The 21,987-nt window shown below is 44.4% G+C and overlaps 1 protein-coding gene across 1 annotated transcript in view; it reads left to right on the plus strand.

The window, feature by feature from the left end:
- The window catches only part of LOC147690174 (cholesterol 24-hydroxylase-like), a 284,595-nt gene that overhangs the window by 229,499 nt on the left and 33,109 nt on the right, over positions 1-21,987 (plus strand). The gene's annotated exons all lie outside the window — the stretch shown is intronic.

A 21,987-nucleotide genomic window follows, 5' to 3' on the forward strand; every position in this document is an offset into this window, starting at 1 on the left:
GCCCGAAGCGGCGTAGCCGGGGCGCGCCTTTTCCCGCCCTAGAGTGGGTTGGCCTAGACACTGGGGAGCCCTTGGGGCAGGCAGGGGCGGGTTTACGCCCGCCCTGAAGACGGATAAAAGGAGAAGCAAGATCAGAAGGCATCCTCTTGTTTCTGTGCTCTGAAGCTGCACCTCCTCGCTGCACGTGAGCTCGAGACGGAACGAAGAGCCAATTTTGAGCGTTGTAATCGTTCTTGTTTGTTTTTCAGATACTCTGTTGGAGAATGCCGAAGAAGGCGGGAAAGCGCATGACTACTGACCAGATGCTGCGCGTTCTCATGAAAGAGGTGACCGACCTAAAGAGGCGAATGGATAAGGACGAGGAAGGGGGACCGAAACGTCCTTTGGCGGGAGCAGCCCCGGGAGGAAAAAACAAGAGGCCCAGGAGGGGAGCAGCTGGGGGAGACAACCCGGGTCCCAATACCCCGCTCGAGGCTCCCACTCCTGTGCCGGAGGAAGGGAATCCGATTCCCGTTGTGGTCACCCCCGTGTCCGGGGAAGGTATGCCGCCCGAGCTGGCAGCACAATTAGCAGCGTGGTTGGGAAAAGGTAGCGAGGGCGCCACGGCTGTCGACGCACAAGAGCTGATGAAGCAATTGCGTGAGTCACGGGAAGCAGCGAAGGTGTCCACGCCGGCTGCCGCAGTAGAGAAGCCGCAGGGGACGGGTTCGGTAGCAGAGGCAACGTCCGGTGCAGGTAAGCGGCCATTGCCGATTGCGAGGGATGAGTCAGCACCCTCTCGTAGGGAAAAGTTGGGTCAGCATGTTCCTTTGGCTATTAAAGAGAAGATATGGGCAGGGGAGTACGTAAACATCTTCTCGTTGCTTACTGATCACTATGAGATGGAGCATGTTAAGGGCCAGAAGGATCTCATGCATCCGAGTGTTTGGCGCGCAAAAATGGCCGCCTTTAAGGTAAATGAAAACATTGGCAATTGGGGCCAAGCGTGGGGGGTTTTCACATCGATCCTGGGGGAACGAAGGCCCGATCTGTTACCCGAATTGCCGATTTATCAGTCACGAATCATGGGGTACTCGGTATCACACGAGGGTAATCATTGGTTCTGCTATGATAACCTGTTTAGAAAGGCTAAAGAACATGATAAAAATGTAACGTGGGATTGTTATGATTCTGTGTCATGGTCCAAAATGAAGGATACTGGTATGTTAAAATTGCCATTAGTAGGGAGTAACGTTGGCGAATCCTCCCGCCAGTATGCGGGGACGCCCTTTCGATCAGGTGCGGGTACCGACAATTACTCGAGGCCTGCCGGCAATACAGGTAAAAGGGGGGTTTGTTGGAACTTCAACAGGGGTAAATGTACTAGGCCCCAGGGATCATGCAAATTTAGACACGAATGTAGTGGGTGTGGGCAATCATCCCATCCTGAGTCCACGTGCAGAGCCAAACCGGGTGATAACGGGGGTAGAGGAGGCGCCAAACAGGTCTAACATAGTCCGAGGGGCGCCTTTACCTACCCCGATTGATACCTTGGCAATGATTCCTTGGCTCAGTGAATACCCGGATCGTACTTCTGCTGGGGTGTTGCGGAACGGGTTTTCTTATGGTTTCCGCATCCCAGTGGGGGACTTTCAAGGTGCAGAGAAATGTAAAAATCAGCTATCGGTCTTCCAGCATACGACCGTGGTACAGGATAAGATCAGGAAGGAGGTTACTCGAGGTTGAGTCGCCGGTCCGTTTAGTGTACCGCCGGTTCCTAACTTTGTTTGTTCCCCTCTAGGTGTGGTCCCAAAGAAGGACCCGGGTGAGTTTCGGCTGATACATAATTTATCAGCCCCACGTGGTCTTTCCGTAAACGAAGCGATAGACCCGGAAGTGTGTTCGGTGCGGTACGCATCCTTCGATGAGGCCGTAGCCATTTTGAATCGCCTGGGGCCCGGGGCGCTGATGGCAAAATCTGATATCGAGTCAGCGTTCCGGTTGCTCCCGGTACATCCAGACGATCAGCGTCTCCTAGGTTTCATGTTTCAGGGTCAGTATTACATGGATAGGTGTATGCCGATGGGGTGCTCTATATCTTGTGCCTATTTCGAAAAATTCAGTAGTTTTCTACAATGGGTCTTCACAAGGAAGACGGGTTTCCAACATGTGATGCATTACCTTGATGATTTTTTGTTCCTGGGGGCAGCCGGGGATCCGGAATGTGGGCAGGCTTTGGCGCAATTTTGTGTCTTGATGAATCAGTTTGGCGTGCCATTGGCACCAGGTAAGACTGTGGGGCCTTCCACTTGCCTCGAGTTTCTGGGGATCGAGTTAGACTCCAGAGAAGGTTGTTTTCGTTTACCAGCCGACAAAGTGTCAAAGTTCAGGACATCCCTGCAAATGTGTATAAGTGGACCTAAGGTTAAGCTGCATCAATTACAGCAGTTAGTTGGCCAGTTGAATTTTGCCCTGAGGGTTATACCAATGGCCCGCCCCTTTTCCCGTTCGATTGCTCAAGCCATGGTCGGCCTGAAGGAGTGCCATCATCGCACAAGGCTCTCGGCAGAGGTCCGCCAGGACATGCGCATTTGGTTGGCATTTCTGGCGGATTTCAATGGTCGAGTCGTCTGGAGCAAACCGGCCGTGTCCTCTGAGGAACTGGGGCTGTGGACAGATTCGGCAGGGAGCATAGGTTTCGGTGCCATCTTCGGCACGAGATGGTCTGCACAAAAGTGGCCGACATGGTGGCATGACAGTGGACTGACAAGTAACATTGCTTTCCTGGAACTTTTCCCCATTTTAGTGGCCCTGAGAACTTGGCCTGAAGGGTTCAAAGATCACTCTGTGGTATTTTGGTCTGATAATATGACCGTGGTCGAGTGTATCAATAGTCAGGCAGCACGATGCAAATGGATTTTGAGACTGCTCAAGGAAATTGTTTTACTGTGTATGCAATTGAATGTGCTATTCAGAGCAAGACATGTCCCAGGGGTAACGAACCAGGCGGCTGATGCACTGTCTCGTTTTCGTATGCAGGCTTTCTGGGGTTTCCTTCCCACAGCGGACCCGGAGCCGGCACCCTTTCCCGAAGCTCTCTGGTCTCTCGGTGCCCCGAACTTCGTAACCTCGTGGGAGAGAGTTTAGCACCCAGGACGAGGAAGGCATATGAAGGGGCGTTCCGGTCCTATTTAGCCTTTTTGGGGACTGATGGAGAGGAGCTTTGGGGCCAGGAGGAGTGGGTGGTAAATTTTCTGATGTCCTTACATCTGGTCGGGAAATCGGTGGCCACGGCTCAGAGGCATCGGGCTGCCATTTCCTTTGTTGCTAGGGCTCATGGGATCCATGACCCGACAGCGTCTTTCGTCGTACAGAAAGCGCTACGGGGGTGGCAACGCCTTGAGGGTCGCAGAGTAGACAAGAGGCGCCCGATAGGTTTGGATAGGCTGGCCCAGTTATTATCCAGACTCCCTGCTACGTGTTCATCTCAGTTTGAGACAGTGCTATTCCGAGCCGCTTTTACGCTGGCATTCCATGGGGCTATGCGGGTAAGCGAACTAGTGGCGAGGAACAAGCAGGATGTGACAGGAGGATTGTGCCAGGAGCACGTCCAGATCAGAGGGGAGACGATGACGGTCTCATTTGTCAGGTCCAAGACCGATCAAAGTGGGATGGGTGACTGCGTAATCATACGCAGGATTCCCGGGTCCTCCATGTGCCCGGTAAGGTGTCTAGAAGATTATTTAGCACGAAGGGTGGCATCATGGGGGGGACCTTGTTGAGACACGCTGACGCCACCCCACTGACAAAGTTTCAGTTTCAGCGGGTGCTTGCGATGTCGATTGCCGCTGCGGGCTTGAACCCGGGCGAGTTTGGGACCCATTCCTTTCGGATAGGGGCTGCTACAGAAGCTACAGCCAGGGGTCTGAATGTTGACCAAGTTAAACGGGTGGGGCGTTGGTCCTCCAATTGTTATAAAAGGTATGTGCGGTTGCACATGTTGTGAAGCTGTAACAATGTACTCACGCTTCTTGTTTTTGTTTGGTTTTCAGTTGCGCAAGCCTACGAGGCGGGGCGAACTTTGCAGTCGACCCAACACCGGGCCAGCGGTCAGACATCACCGGCTGTGAAAAAGGAGGTGTGGGTCGTGGGCCACTCATACGTGAGACGTGCCGCAGACGTATTCAAGGCAGGTGATATGATTCACGTAGCTGGGGAATACGGGTACAGAGTGTCCTTCTACGGAAGAGGCGGTCTCTGTATTGACCAGTTTCAATCATTTTTTGAGGGTTTGCTAGGGCGGACGAGGTCACCGCCGTCTGTAGTCATAGTACATCTTGGGGGTAATGATTTGGTCACCACTGGTAGACGACTTCTTCTTGAGGCGATGCTTTCCACTGTAAGTTGGTTAGCGAGGAGAGTTCCAGGGTGCACAATTGCGTGGTCCCATATGATCCCACGAAAAGTGTGGCGGGGGGCTATTTCGGTTCCTGCTTTAAATCATTCTGTTAGAAAGCTTAATAACAAAGTGAGTAGGTTGTTCCGTTCCAAGACATTGCATTCTATTTCGCATGGGTGTATTAATGATGACAGTATGTATTTGGGGGATGGAGTGCATTTGTCTCGGGTGGGGAATGAGTTACTCATAGGAGACTTCTTAGCATGGCTAAAAACGTTACACCATGACCTTTAGGTAGGAGTGTTGTGGGGGGTCCGGATAGCCGGTCACCTATCCGGCCTGTGGCGGTAAGGTCATGATTGGTGAGCACTAATTGGAAGATCCCTATGAGTGGGCGTCACCCAGCACGGATGGGAGCGCTCGGGGGAGGTGGCCATTGGCCCCTCAACGGGGAGGCGGTCCCTTCTAAGGATGGGTCGCCGAAAGAAAAGGAAAGGCGGTCAAGGCCCCTTCCTGGGTAGGAGGGGTTACAGCCCCCTCCTGGGGAATTTCCCGGGGCCAGGACGTCTGCGACGGCAGATGTGGTAAGTTGTGTGGGGTTTGGGGGGGGGTCTACGCTACCTTCTAGATACCTCACACGAGTCCTCGTACGACCTCTAAGTGGCGTCGAGTTTTATTGGGGCCCCCGTCAAGTCAAGGGAAATTGGTAATTGCACTTGAGGTACGCCTCTGGGCCGCCCCTCACAAGTGAGGGCGATATTTCTGGGTTAGGGATCTTGACACCGGTTACGACCTTGCCGTTGGCCCTTAAACGTTAGGATGTACAATTTCAAAATTTCAAGTAAATGTTTTGTAGGATGTTAGTTCGGCTAGGAGAACCTTTTGTATTAGAGAATCTGTTAAGGTTAGCCAAACATCGCAATGTGGTAATGAAATTGTACATAATATGAAACTGTTTATTTAATGTTTTAATTTTGTTTCATATTTTAATAAATACGGCCGGGAGGGTTACTCCCTCCCGTCTTCCAAAAACTTCAGAACTGTTTCCGGTTTCCCATCCTTGGGGAATTGTGTTGAGAGGGGGTGGCGGGTATCTCAGCCATATGGAAAGGGGCGACCACTCGGTCCCCCCGAACGTATGGCGGAGTACCACGATCCCCCCGGGAAGCCATCTTGGGCGGGAGGCGAGTCTCGGCTGGTATGCCCGAAGCGGCGTAGCCGGGGCGCGCCTTTTCCCGCCCTAGAGTGGGTTGGCCTAGACACTGACGCGGCTGGCCACGCCCTTGGGGCAGGCAGGGGCGGGTTTACGCCCGCCCTGAAGACGGATAAAAGGAGAAGCAAGATCAGAAGGCATCCTCTTGTTCCTGTGCTCTGAAGCTGCACCTCCTCGCTGCACGTGAGCTCGAGACGGAACGAAGAGCCAATTTTGACCCACCCACCAGCCCCTGAGGACAGCAAGTGGTTTTTGAATAAAGTTGATGGATAACCCTGATTTTCGTTTACAGGTTGTGGTATTATCGTGACGATTTTGAGTATGCAATAAAGAATGGTCGATTTGTGTTACGTTTCGCAAATAAAGAAATTCTGCTTTAGTGTTCATTGGTAAGCATGCTTTTAATAAAATTGTAGTTGCTACTGTCTTTTTATTTTAGTCCTTTAGTTAGCATTGTCGTATTTATTTTGGTCGGGCGGTAAGGTCATGATCGGTGAGCACTAATTGGAAGATCCCTATGAGTGGGCGTCACCCAGCACGGATGGGAGCGCTCGGGGGAGGTGGCCATTGGCCCCTCAACAGGGAGGCGGTCCCTTCTAAGGATGGGTCGCCGAAAGAAAAGGAAAGGCGGTCAAGGCCCCTTCCTGGGTAGGAGGGGTTACAGCCCCCTCCTGGGGAATTTCCCGGGGCCAGGACGTCTGCGACGGCAGATGTGGTAAGTTGTGTGGGGTTTGGGGGGGGGGTCTACGCTACCTTCTAGATACCTCACACGAGTCCTCGTACGAATTCTAAGTGGCGTCGAGTTTTATTGGGGCCCCCGTCAAGTCAAGGGAAATTAGTAATTGCACTTGAGGTACGCCTCTGGGCCGCCCCTCACAAGTGAGGGCGATATTTCTGGGTTAGGGATCTTGACACCGGTTACGACCTTGCCGTTGGCCCTTAAACGTTAGGATGTACAATTTCAAAATTTCAAGTAAATGTTTTGTAGGATGTTAGTTCGGCTAGGAGAACCTTTGTATTAGAGAATCTGTTAAGGTTAGCCAAACATCGCAATGTGGTAATGAAATTGTACATAATATGAAACTGTTTATTTAATGTTTTAATTTTGTTTCATATTTTAATAAATACGGCCGGGAGGGTTACTCCCTCCCGTCTTCCAAAAACTTCAGAACTGTTTCCGGTTTCCCATCCTTGGGGAATTGTGTTGAGAGGGGGTGGCGGGTATCTCAGCCATATTAAATGAATAAGTGAAACCGTTACCCAGATGATATTAATGCAAAACTTATATGAATAGAAGCTAATACTGGAACAGAATGTGCCACTTAATTTGCCATTTCTTGACGCATAATGTTGTCGATGTTACAACATAATTTGGTCCTCCATTGTCGTAGAATTACATTTGCCCGTATTATAGTGTAGTAGTGAGGTGCACCATTTTAGCTACTGCATGTTCTTGATTTTCTTTTGTGTAGCGTATTAGGAGAAATATGGCTATGAAATATTTGACTGGCGAACATAGAGTATGAGTATCTTGTGAGGCCAGTCCTCTCCAAGAGGGTTTGGTGGTGGGCGGTGGGTGTACTCCAACAACTTCTGGAATAAATAAGGGAAAACGTTGCATTTTATAGCACGGTTACTAAGCCATAATGGCTAGTAGGCCCCATGTCTTACAAGCAGGTTTGAAAGTGGAGGTAATAAAATAGTCCAATGCTCCTTCTATAGTAAAAATGTTTTGTCTTGCAGCACACATTTGCATATTAAAAATTAATTTTTCATAAAATAAATTAGAAAAATAGATTTTAAATATTGTCAGAAGACAATTTCTATGTTCCTTTACCAGTTTGTATAATAAAATATTAATGATATCATTACATATCCGGCTGCTGCCATCGTATTCCATAGTACTTCCAAAACATATCTTTTCAGACATTCAAGGGTACTTATTTCATTAAGGTGCTTCTCAAGTATGTTCTGATCCTTTTAGTAAAGTAGCCCTCAATATACCTGCATGGCATAATTTATTTCATGTTGTGACAAGTTGCCACCTTACTTTTCCGTAGTACCTGACATGGAAAAACTGAGTGATTATCACATCTGTATATATATATCAAAATCTCATGGAAAAGATCAGCAAGAATTCTGAAATTATTGTGAAAAAGTCTGATGAAGGCGGAAACATAGTGTTATGGCCAAAGGATCAATATGTAAAAGAAGCCATCTTAACAATGCTCATTGCTATGAAAAAACGACAATGAAGGCCTATAATAAAGCGAAAGATGCATTAAAAAAAAAAGAACTACACAATTGGAAACATGAGGGGTTAATCTCAACTGAGGAATATAATTTTATGTTCAATCAACATCCGGTGGTACCCTTTCTATATCTTTTACCCAAAATTCATAAAGGAACATTCCCAATTCCAGGCCGGCCCATCATATCTGCTATCAATAGCATGTCGGAAAAAGTGGGTCAATATATTGATTTGTATTTACAAGAATTGGTAAAAGCTATGCCGTCCTATTTGAAAGACACTGGAGATTTTTTAAGAAAACTTGAAAATATTGTATGGACAGATGACTTGATTTTAATAACTCTGGACATAGAGTCGTTGTATACCAGCATAGAACATATATGTAGCCTACAAGCAATTGACTACTTTCTGAAAACAAGGCATGCAGAATATGTATTGCATAACAAAATGCTGTTGTCATGAATTTCATGGTGCTTAGAAAAGAACTTCTTTTCATTTAGCAATAATGTTTTTAGGCAAAAGGAAGGAGTGGCCGTGGGGGCCTGCTATTCCCCGAGCTACGCGTGTTTACATGTGGGGTTCTGGGAAGAGCAGGTCCTCCGGGTACAATGTGAGGAAATTTACAACAATAAGATCAAATACTGGCTACGTTTTATAGATGATGTTTTTATAATTTGAAAGGGAGATATTGAAAGTGCAGAGGATTTTATCAAGAAGATTAATATCAATTGTTTTAACTTGCACTTCACATCTCATTGTAGTCCCACCACTATTGAATTTTTAGATGTGCGCGTATATGTGAATAACAATAGTTTAGCAACCAGTCCATTTAGAAAACCGACGGCAGGAAATGCCGCACTGCACGCCTCTAGCGCGCATCCAAAACATCTCATTGCCAGTATCCCCTATGGGGAGATCTTACGGTTCAAGCGCATCTGTAGTACACCTGAAGATTTTAAGGAAATGTCAGGACGAAGCCCTGGATAGAATGAGAAGAAGAGGGTACACTGAGAAGATACTAACAGTTGCCGTTTTAAAAGTTAATGCGAAATCTAGAGCATCATTGTTGCCTACTGATGTAGAAAGAGAAAAAGAAAAAAGTGAAGGGGAGGAAGCACCGAGACTAATTACAACCTACAGTGCGCAAGAACGCAAAATTAAAGCCATTTTAAATAAAAATCGGCCCATTGTTTTGACAGATAACATCTTAAATGAAAAATTACCAGTCAAACCGGTTGTAACATTTAGAAAAGCTCAATCTATGGCAGCACACTTTTCCAGAACGAAGGTAGAAGGAGCCTCTATGAAAAGTTGGTTAACAACTAAACAGGGCTTCTTCAAATGCATTACATGTCGTGCTTGTAAATTTGGTGTGAACACAACAAAATACAGCACTCCATTTAAAGAAAAGGAACTAGACATCAAGGGCAAATATAACTGCCGTACGGATTTTGCAGTTTATGTTCTCACGTGCACCTGTGGGCTGAGGTATGTGGTAAGTACGAAGCTCCAGGTGCACGTGAGAATACTACAACATATTAGAGCCATTATGAACTGCGATCCAACTTATCCAGTTGCAAGACATTTCAAATCTGTACATAATAGGGACATTCATTGTTTACCCTATTATGTCATTGATTCTGTTCCTCTGTCATGTAGAGGGGATAATAGGGAAAAATTGTTGAGACAATTGGAAACAAGATATATTTTAAATTTGGATAGTAAATATCCAAACGGTCTCAACAACACAGAGGATTTACATACGTTCCTTTAAACAATTGATTTGACTTTATCACTTAATTATGCTTAGGAGACATTTAAGAAACTTGTAACATCTAGTTCACTCTTACAGGCTTGTAATGAGTGAGGCCTACTAAGAATATGGATACTTTAGAAGACAACGATATAGGGTATGGGGTATTTACATGCATTTAACCCCATCAGTCAGCCTCCGTTTCTATATGTGATTCATTAGTTTTAAACAATTTTTCATTATTCTTTTTGCACATATGATCAGCACTAAGCACTTTGGCAATTGTTAATGGAATCGTTTGCATGAGGATTAGATATATTTGGGTTTATACTTGGGATCAGGTATAGACAAGAATGATACTTTAATCTTGACAACATAAATTATTTAATAATTTTATTTGGGGATAATTCGTGGCAGCTATTCTTATATAGGCTTATTTTTCAATCAATCAATCAAATTAACTTTATTTCGGTTTGTTTAAGAACCATAAAAGTACATCAAATAATGAAAAATACATTTACAATAGTAAAATAATGCACAATTAATTCTCATTTTGAATAAAAGCAGTTAGTATGTGGTTTTTAGGGTGATGGGAAAAAAAAAAAACACTACAGCAAGAAAGTGCATTGATTAAATATTTCAGAACGCAGTAGAAGCATGATCTTGCTGAGTTAGAGTAGCTTAATACTACTGAGTCAATCTCCGTCTAATTAGCCACATTGAAAACAAGAATTTAGAAATAGCAGTAACTATTAGTGTATTAGTATCGGATTTTAAAATTCTAAAAAACTCTACATGGTTCCTGACTCCTAGGTTCTTACATAGCTGTAAAATCCATTTTTTCCTGCTAGCAAAATAAGCAGGACAAAACAATATCACATGGATTAGGGATTCATTTGGATCGTTGCAGCCTGGGCAAGGGTGAACTGGACCCGCTTTCCATTTATTAGTATAAGAATGGAGGGGTAGTGTGCCATATCTAAACTGTAGATACAGTTTTTTTGCTAAAACAGGTTCTATGCTGTCTAATTCCTTCTCAAAGCTGTAGGCATTTTTAAAATCCAAGAAGGTGTCGGTGAGACTAGAAGACCTGGCTGAACGAAGGACCTCTTCTAAGTTGTAATATTTTATACACTCAGCCAGGGTTTTCTTAGAGATAGATTTGCATGTGTCCTCCGGGTTGGACCAGAGGTTCTCCATGCCAATCCTGGACGCCTGCTCCCTTATAAAGGATAACCACTTTATCCTCCCTGCACTCGGGCGTGCCATCACAGTCTTCAATTCCTCTCTATAACACGCAAGCTCCGGGACGCTCCACAGTCTGCGCCAATAAAGGAGCGGGCGTGAAGCAATAGCTTCTGCAATGGGTCTCAAATTTAAATCCAGCCTAAGAGGAACAAGAGGAGTGTTTTTTGGTAAGGAGAGGAGATGCCTAATAAAGTTATTCTCTGTTGTACTAATCTCACTCGCTGGACAGTGGCCCCAGAGTTCAGCTCCGTAGAGGGTAGCTGATCTGGTTTGGACTTTATATATTTCCAGTGGAACACTGACTACTTTATGGACACAGGACTTCTGCACCTTGAGGATCCCACCCGTGGACTGAGAAAGGGCTAAATTAGCCTTGGTCATTTGAGTAGCCCAACTCATTTTATCGTTTAAGGTCAGACCTAGGTAAGTGAAATTATTTACCCTTTCCAGAGGTCGTCCATCCATTAACGGGCGTGGGCAATTTATTGTGTTGGCATTGAACACCATATACTTAGTTTTGTCTATATTAATCACCAAATTCCTGTTCCTACAGAATTTGGTGAATTGGTCTAACACCCGCTGCATCCCCATAGGTGTTTTCGAGAGGAGCAGGGTGTCATCCGCAAACATAAGTGCAGGGAATTTACCACCAGCTAGATTAGGAGCGTCAATATTATGCACACTGTTTAGATCATCAACAAGGCCATTTAAAAAAAGGGAAAATAAGGTAGGGGCAAGTACGCATCCCTGCCTAACTCCCTTCTCAATAGGGAAAGCTCTCGTCAGCTGGCCATATTTGCCATAACGTACCTTTGCATAGGTTCCTTCATGGAGTCTTTTAAATTGGTGACATAAAGAGGGTGGGATGCCCATTGTTGTTAATATACTCCATAGTTGGTTCCTGTCCACCATGTCAAATGCGGATTTGAGGTCCACAAATGTCAGGTAGAGACTACCCCCTTCCATGACCACATGCTTCCAGTATAATACCTGAAGCCGTAGTAGTTGGTCGATGGTAGATGTTTTGGCACGGAACCCTGCTTGCAGATGGGAGAGGATGTTGTTCTCACTAATCCAATCTTGCAAGCGCTGCAAAAGTAGTTTGGCGTAGATTTTTTGGGTGACATCGATAAGACTAATTGGCCTATAATTTGATGGATCCAACGGTGATCCCTTTTTATAAATCGGGATGATTTCGGCCCCCAACCAAGTATTTGGAATCTCTTGACCGTCTAGAATAGCATTAAATATGACGGTCAGGTAGGGGACCCAGATCTTCGGCTCTTCTCTAAAAAGATCACCGGGGATCTTGTCCAGCCCTTGGGCTTTGTTACATTTTAATGCTTGGACTGCAATTGTGACTTCCGACATGGTAAAGGGTGGTGGAAGACATCCAAGGTCCAAACTCGAAGATATAATGAGTGGTACCTTATGATGAGGAGCAGGGCTAGAGTAGAGTTTACCAAAGAATGCTCGCCAGGCTTCCTCAGCGATGTTAGGATCAATTTTTGCCGTGCCTTCTGGTTTCCCAGTATGGACCAGGTTCCAAAATGTTCGGGCATCTTTCGTTATTAGGGCCTGTTTAATTGCCTGCCACTTCTCAGTTTCCCATTCGGATTTTGCATGGGAAAGGAGATTCTTATAGGCTTTCCTTGCTACCACAATGGTAGCTCTATGGCCTTGTCTTAGGGCAGAGATTAAAGTAGTCTTCGCCCTCCTACAAGACTGGTTGTACCAGGGATTTGTGGTACGTGCCTGTCGGTTAGTCTGCTTTACCGATTTATAGAAGCTTGCCGCTAGGATAAGCATTAAATCATTATGTATGTTTAAGAGTTGGGCATCTTTGTCAAGGGTGAGGGCACTTTCAAGCAATATTTTTAATCGCTCTAGTTGGGCAGTGACACTATTGTACAGTGATGCCAAATTATCTACTGATGATTTAATGGAGGCCCAACGGATTCTCTTGCCACCCTGTAGGATCCTAATATTACTGGAGGGGATATCATCAACTTGATACTCCCCATCGGGAAGTGGCAACTCTAACTCTGCTACCAAAGGGTTGTGGTCACTTTCTGAGCGATCAGGCACATGAAAGTATTGAATCATGTGCCATAAAGACATACTAACCATGAGATAGTCTATTATTGATGAATGGCCCATTCCACTATAAGTACTCCTTCCTGGGCTATCCCCCGGGAAGCGACCATTGCAAGCTCTAAGTGAATGTGTGTATGTCAATGATGTGAGTTGCATGGCCATAGGTGACCAAGATTTAGTTTGGTAAACATTTGGGGGCGGGATCCGGCAGGCATCATCCTCATCAGTTGTTATTAGGGGGACCCCCCCCAAGTGGTTCGTAGTGACAATTAAGGTCCCCCCCCCATTATCACCTTGGTATCGCTTGGGAGGGAGTTTAATAAAGCAGTTAAGCACTCTAGAGTACAGGAGACCACACTCCCCACGACAGGGCGTAGGTAGATGTTAATAATCGCTAATTTGGGAGTACTAGGACTTATTTTTACACAGATGTGACTGCATTGAGGCAGGAAACTTGCACGATGTTTAGTTAATATACTAGCATCATATTAAAAATCTTGCATATTTTGCACAGAGGAATGGACTTATCTTAAAAATAACGGAAGATCCCACGAAACTACTTGTTTTACACAGAACTATGTCTTCACTGTTTATGGTCACGTGGTTTTGAAAGGTGAAAAAAACATGTATATATAAACTGACAAGTACTGAATGCTCGTTATGTGAACAAGGGTATTCGTTACCCGAAACGCATCATGCCGAGTGAGAGGAGAGATAATAAACCTACCTGAGAAGCTCTACATTGCCTGGTGGTCCGTTATTTCTGTGTTGCCGTCCTGGAGAAACAGAAAGTATCTGTGTATATATATATATATATATATATATATATATATATATATATATATATATACTGGAATACTTGAGCAGCACCTTAATATTATATTATATATATATATATATATATATATATATATATATATAACACTCCTCCGCCGCTTGGACGAAAGTAATGGGCGCACTCCCTCTGAGTTCCACAAATTGATTTATTTAAATCTCCTCAGCAATCAAAACAACGCGATCTACGCGTTTCAGTGCTCCTAGCACCTTGCTCACGATCACTTTCTCAAGTTTGTGTAACACATTTAAAGCAACCTCAGTGTTTGATGTTACATCACATCCTGTTCTTAGTAGCTAGGCATTGTGGTATTTGTGGTTTTTAACAAATTATTTATAAAAGAAGTCTCTAAGTGAAATTAAACCATTTAATATGAAAATTCAAACAACCTTTTGCTTCCATTCTTGTACTTATGATAATATTGGCTGATATTATAATTTTTCACCATTATTTTTTGCCAACTCTAGTCCCTTTCCATCCCTCTAGTGGGATTAGTTAACTGTTTGTTATTTTTTGGTCTTTGCTTTCATTCTAGCACATAACAAACAAAATCGAATACGATACCCGCATCTATAGCAAAGATAATCAGATCCACACGACGTTGCACAGAAAAGAAACGGCTACCAATGCAACACTAGAAGCGACCAGCTTCCACCAGGCCTCCCTGATCTCAAGCATCCCATATGGGGAGTTTCTTCGCATCCGAAGAATATGCAGCGAAGATTCTGAATGGCAAAAACACAGTGCCACAACAAAACGAAGATTCAAAAATCGCAAATATAATCAGGGGAACATTGAGAAATGTTGGAAAAGAGCCAATGAAAAACCCAGACAGGAATGCCTAAAACGATCGAACAAAGATAAAAGCGATCAAGAACCCATCAGACTTATCACTGATTACTCTGAAAACAGTAAAACACTTGTTCAAATCATGAGAAAAAATTGGAAGATTCTACACTTGGATGACACTTTAGGGAAGCTAGTGGGGCAACATCCAGTGGTAACATACAGGAGAGCACCGAACTTGAAGGATCAGTTGATTCACAGTCATTGTAAACACAACAAAAAGAAAGACTGGCTTAAAACCACTGGCTTCGTGAAATGTTATGGTTGCAAAATGTGCCAAATTGCCAAACAAACTAAGGAAATATCATTGCGTAACAACAAAAAATGGCAGATACGACAATTAATCTCATGTAAAACTGAATTCACAGTCTACGGAATAGAATGTCCATGCCCCCTTATGTACGTGGGTAGCAAGCACCAAAGGAGAACTAAAAAAACGAATAATGGAACATGTGAGAGCCACAGTACATAAGGACAGAGCCAACGCAGTGGCAAAACATATGGAGCTAAAGCACAATGGAGATAGGCTAAAATTGAAATTCTTTGGAATAGAAACTATCCCAAAGAACATACGTGGAGGAGATCGTGAAAAAATTCTGAGACAAAAGGAGTCACGCCACATCCTAAATTTCAGAACTTTAAGTCTGCATGGCCTGAACCAATCGGAAGAGTTATATATTCATCTCTAATATGGACAAATGAGAAACATAACAAGTGAACTGGTGAGGTTGAAAACCATTTCAAAACAAGACTTGATGATCCAAAAATAAGGGAACCTTATCAACAAATAGTTGACTAATCCCACTAGAGGGATGGAAAGGGATAAGTGTTGACAAAAAATAATGGCGATAAATTATAATGTCAGCGAATATTATTATATGTGCTAGAATGAAAGCAAAGACCAAAAATAACAAACAGTTAACTAATCCCACTAGAGGGATGGAAAGGGACTAGAGTTGGCAAAAAATAATGGTGAAAAATTATAATGTCAGCCAATATTATCATAAGTACAAGAATGAAAGCAAAAGGTTGTTTGAATTTTCTTGTTAAATGGTTTAATTTCACTTAGAGACTTCTTTTATAAATAATTTGTTAAAAACCACAAATACCACAATGCCTAGCTACTAAGAACAGGATGTGATGTAACATCAAACACTGAGGTTGCTTTAAATGTGTTACAAAAAACTTGAGAAAGTGATCGTGAGCAAGGTGCTAGGAGCACTGAAACGCGTAGATCGTGTTGTTTTCATTGCTGAAGAGATTTAAATAAATCAATTTGTGGAACTCAGAGGGAGTGCGCCTATTACTTTCGTCCAAGCGGCGGAGGAGTGTTAAATAATTAACGGCGAGGTTCTGCCGTAGGGACCAGCACCCACATCGAGCGCTCAATGGCCGGGAAACTGGGACCCGGCGTGTGAAGATATATATATATATATATATATATATATATATATATATATATATATATATATATATACATATAATATAATATTAAGGTGATGCTCAAGTATTCCAGTATCCTGTTAATAATGTAATAATCAATTCAATTACCTTCCAGGGTAGTGGTCAGTTATGCTTAATATGTAAGACTGCCTGGGGTTATCATTTGTGCTCCCCTTGGCCCTGGCTCACTATGTCATGGACCTCTTAGGGTCCTAGGACTAATTCTCAATCTGCTAGGGCACTAGCGCAGGTTATCTATATCCCTCAGATTACTGGTTTGGCAGACTCGGGCCTCAGACGCTGGCCCATTATACAATAGTCAGGTGTATAATACATTGTGCTGACACATAGCAAAACTTTCCTCTTTGTCACTTGTCCTTTTGAATTGGCATATGTGGCTTTTTGCTTCTTTGCTGCTCTACATTACTGCTAATGGATTGAGCACTAAGGCATCATATAGGACTGAAATCCCCTGGGAACCAATCTGTGATATGGCTGTAATGTACTTTGAAATGTTGAGTCTGCCCTGTGCAACTGACACCATTGAGAGGAGCAGATAGTATCCAATTCCTATTGCAGTGTGCTTATGCTACAATTATGCGAAGCTGAGGCATTTTCCGCATAAATATGGATTTGCCACATAATCCACCACCTGCGGCATTAACTTCAGATTTTAAGAACATCAAGAATTATAGCTCAAACAGATCAAAAATGTCCTCAAAGGTGGGGAAAGGCCCATCGCCAAGATTGACAGATCATCTTTAAATTGTTGTTTATAGTGCTAAACTCGTACTAATACGGCAAAATCTTTGCCCAGGCTGTCTTACCATCTTAAAAATGGCAAAATAATTAAGTAGTACTATGACAAAATGTGCTGCATTATACTGCAAAATTTGCCTTATCTTGTCACATAAGTTGGTCAACTGTGGCCCATAAATTGGTTGTCCCCTGATGCATGTTTTACAAATAAATAATTAAACAACAAGGGGTGGTGATGGACAGAGTTTCTGAATTAAGCAGAATACTCTCACCCAGTCAAGAGATCAGGGCTAGATCCAACACCGTTTTTTAGCTCACTGCACCATCCCAGCTTAGAACCTGGCTGTATGCAAATTAGTCTGTTCCTGTCCCAGTGCATGATGGGAACAGGGCAAACCAAACTACAAAGCCAATTATTTCACTGGGAGGAAACAAGCTTCCGGGGACCGGTTTCTGGCATTACAGCCGTCTTCGGCCCGGCTTGCTTGAATCCTGATGGTGCAATGAGCAAGGGACTCACATCTGAGTATACCCTTCCACGCTTATGGTGGACAAAATAATTAAACAACAAGGGGTGGTGATGGACAGAGTTTCTGAATTAAGCAGAATACTCTCACCCAGTCAAGAGATCAGGGCTAGATCCAACACCGTTTTTTAGCTCACTGCACCATCCCAGCTTAGAACCTGGCTGTATGCAAATTAGTCTGTTCCTGTCCCAGTGCATGATGGGAACAGGGCAAACCAAACTACAAAGCCAATTCTTTCACTGGGAAGGAAACAAGCTTCCGGGGACCGGTTTCTGGCATTACAGCCGTCTTCGGCCCGGCTTGCTTGAATCCTGATGGTGCAATGAGCAAGGGACTCACATCTGAGTATACCCTTCCACGCTTATGGTGGACAAAATAATTAAACAACAAGGGGTGGTGATGGACAGAGTTTCTGAATTAAGCAGAATACTCTCACCCAGTCAAGAGATCAGGGCTAGATCCAACACCGTTTTTTAGCTCACTGCACCATCCCAGCTTAGAACCTGGCTGTATGCAAATTAGTCTGTTCCTGTCCCAGTGCATGATGGGAACAGGGCAAACCAAACTACAAAGCCAATTCTTTCACTGGGAAGGAAACAAGCTTCCGGGGACCGGTTTCTGGCATTACAGCCGTCTTCGGCCCGGCTTGCTTGAATCCTGATGGTGCAATGAGCAAGGGACTCACATCTGAGTATACCCTTCCACGCTTATGGTGGACAAAATAATTAAACAACAAGGGGTGGTGATGGACAGAGTTTCTGAATTAAGCAGAATACTCTCACCCAGTCAAGAGATCAGGGCTAGATCCAACACCGTTTTTTAGCTCACTGCACCATCCCAGCTTAGAACCTGGCTGTATGCAAATTAGTGTGTTCCTGTCCCAGTGCATGATGGGAACAGGGCAAACCAAACTACAAAGCCAATTCTTTCACTGGGAAGGAAACAAGCTTCCGGGGACCGGTTTCTGGCATTACAGCCGTCTTCGGTCCGGCTTGCTTGAATCCTGATGGTGCAATGAGCAAGGGACTCACATCTGAGTATACCCTTCCACGCTTATGGTGGACAAAATAATTAAACAACAAGGGGTGGTGATGGACAGAGTTTCTGAATTAAGCAGAATACTCTCACCCAGTCAAGAGATCAGGGCTAGATCCAACACCGTTTTTTAGCTCACTGCACCATCCCAGCTTAGAACCTGGCTGGGTATACTCAGACATGAGTCCCTTTCTCACTGCACCATCAGGATTCAAGCAAGCCGGGCCGAAGACGGCTGAAATGCTAGAAACCGGTCCCCGGTAGCTTGTCTCCTTTCTGGTGAAGAATTGGCTTGGTAGTTTAGTCTGCCCTGTTCCCATGATGCACTGGGCCAGGGACTGACTGATTTGCATATAGCCAGGTTCTGAGCTGGGATGGTGCAGTGAGATAAATAACGGTGATGGATCCAGCCCTGATCTTTGGACTGGGTAAGAGTGGTCTGCTTAATTCAGACACTCTGTTCATCACCACCCCCTTTTCTGAATCGTTTTTGGCCACTATAGGTGTGGCAGGGTATACTCAGACAGGAGTCCCTTTCTCACTGCACCATCAGGATTCAAGCAAGCCGGGCCGAAGACGGCTGAAATGCTAGAAACCGGTCCCCGGTAGCTTGTCTCCTTTCTGGTGAAGAATTGGCTTGGTAGTTTAGTCTGCCCTGTTCCCATGATGCACTGGGCCAGGGACTGACTGATTTGCATATAGCCAGGTTCTGAGCTGGGATGGTGCAGTGAGATAAATAGCGGTGATGGATCAAGCCCTGATCTTTGGACTGGGTAAGAGTGGTCTGCTTAATTCAGACACTCTGTTCATCACCACCCCCTTTTCTGAATCGTTTTTGGCCACTATAGGTGTGGCAGGGTATACTCAGACATGAGTCCCTTTCTCACTGCACCATCAGGATTCAAGCAAGCCGGGCCGAAGACGGCTGAAATGCTAGAAACCGGTCCCCGGTAGCTTGTCTCCTTTCTGGTGAAGAATTGGCTTGGTAGTTTAGTCTGCCCTGTTCCCATGATGCACTGGGCCAGGGACTGACTGATTTGCATATAGCCAGGTTCTGAGCTGGGATGGTGCAGTGAGATAAATAGCGGTGATGGATCAAGCCCTGATCTTTGGACTAGGTAAGAGTGGTCTGCTTAATTCAGACACTCTGTTCATCACCACCCCCTTTTCTGAATCGTTTTTGGCCACTATAGGTGTGGCAGAGTATACTCAGACATGAGTCCCTTTCTCACTGCACCATCAGGATTCAAGCAAGCGGGGCCGAAGACGGGTGAAATGCTAGAAACCGGTCCCCGGTAGCTTGTCTCCTTTCTGGTGAAGAATTGGCTTGGTAGTTTAGTCTGCCCTGGTCCCATGATGCACTGGGCCAGGGACTGACTGATTTGCATATAGCCAGGTTCTGAGCTGGGATGGTGCAGTGAGATAAATAGCGGTGATGGATCAAGCCCTGATCTTTGGACTGGGTAAGAGTGGTCTGCTTAATTCAGACACTCTGTTCATCACCACCCCCCTTTTCTGAATCGTGCATGTTTTACAAAAGCAGATCGTATACCGGACCATGAACGTACATGATAATGTTCCTTCCTCTTGGGACATACCTGTACAGTTAAACTGGGGCAATTTGAAGGAACCCCTAGACAATTGACATACTGGGTTCCTCCAGACACTACTCACTGCCTCCCTTTTTCATTGTGTATGTAAAGCACTAATAAGATTGATTAAGCAACAGGACATACACTTTGGTCATTCAGGCATTCACAGAGAGCACCCTGCTTCTTATGACAGTAATAGGGGAAGCATTCCATATGGTGATCTGTTAGAATACCTTGAGCAGATCAGTATATAGTTGTCCAAATGCTTTCTTTAACTTAACCATGTTAAAACCAAGTCATTATGTTTGGACCAAAGGATGGGTTGCAAAACACAATTAAAGCTGGTGCACTTCCAACATTGCTTGACCAAAATTAGGTCAGTTCACAAAGTTTTCATGTTTTCCTGGGTGGTGAATTATCAATAACTCAATACATCTACCTGGTGGTAAAAAGAAATAGATTTAATTTGTTCAACTATCTTGTCTTAGAAAAGCCAATCAGTATGTCCAAGGACAGTTCTGGTCCTGCCTCAACCACACTGATACTTTGTACCCAGGAATTCCTGTATGTTTACTGAATAAACAGAATTTTGAAGATGTCTGCAATGTTATATGATGGCAATCTTAGAATCACATCATTTTGTTGTGTATTGTACCATTCCAAGATGACACCAATGCAGCAGCCATTTTGAAATGTTCGAACTATATTAAACAGTACAAAAAACAGAATTCCAAGTTAGTTGCTCAATGGTAATGGCTCTTTATAGCAAAATGGCTTGAGAAGTCCAATACTGACAGATGTGGGTGGCAGTGACAAATAGGGAAGCTGTGATTGTTGTATTCAGGTTTCAGTAAGGAGCCTAGACAGTGAGTAAAGAGGGAGGGCTAGGAAGGGTGTCACACGTGCATAAAGCAAGGGGTGGGAGAAACTAAGAGAGGGGGAGCAAAGACCACAGGAATAGAGCAGGTGATCGAAAGCAAGCCAACCAATGGCAACAGGAAAAATGAGAAGGGCAATGCAATCACATTGAGTGAAAAAATGTGATCCAGTGCTGGGCCATCCTCTTGCCATTGTTAATCCGATGGGTCCTTCTCTGTGACTGAGAGGTAAATGAAGTTAGCACTTGGTCAAACACATATAATTAACAGTGTAACCCATTTGGCTATACAGTAAGGACCGAGAATCAATAAAGCCAAGGGGTTTTATCATATAAGTTAGAAGTCACGTTAATGTAAATAAATCTCAATACCATACTGTAAAGGTACTAAATAACAACTGGAAAACCAAACCTCCTACTCAAGTCGATTTAGGCATCTTATTCATTGGTGCACATTATTATGTGTTTGGGCTCATACAACTAAAATGAGTGACACATGCAAGGACATAAATTCATCATGTGGTACTTTCGATAAATGTAATGTAAGTTTGAATGCATGATTGCAAGTTGACTTAGAACTACACTATGAAGAATAATGCGAAAACATTAGTACACACAATAATATAAATCTGTCTCGGTTCTAGTGTAAATATATGTTCGAGGCATAGGAGCTGTAGGCCATATGCTTTAGTATAGATCGCCATCTAGTGTTGGGTCCAGATGTTCGCACTTTGTTTTTCTTCGAAGAAGTCTTTCTAGTCACAAGGTAGATGGCTCCTCCTTTCGGTGATTGTGTGCATGGATATCGAGTCCATCCTTAGATTGTTTTTTTCCGCCATCGGGTTCGGATGTGTATTGCTGTGCTCCGGGTTCGCAATCCTCTACCCTCAACGGTATTGTCATTGAGCGCGGTTCCCCATTAGACACGTAATGTTTCAACTGGGAAAACCTTCGATCGAGAGACTCGGGGCGGGCTGTTTGGCCTAACCATGCCAATTGCGGTAGCAGTCGATGGAACGGACTCTATGCAAACTCTATCTTGGGTGTCGTGCTAAGTTTTCATGCGCTGATTATCACGAGGTCTGCAACCTCTGCTTATCCCCGGAACACAACGAAAAGGACTGTGAATCGCA

The sequence above is a fragment of the Lissotriton vulgaris genome, chromosome 9, assembly GCF_964263255.1.
Source record: "Lissotriton vulgaris chromosome 9, aLisVul1.2, whole genome shotgun sequence".
Classification (NCBI taxonomy): domain Eukaryota; kingdom Metazoa; phylum Chordata; class Amphibia; order Caudata; family Salamandridae; genus Lissotriton; species Lissotriton vulgaris.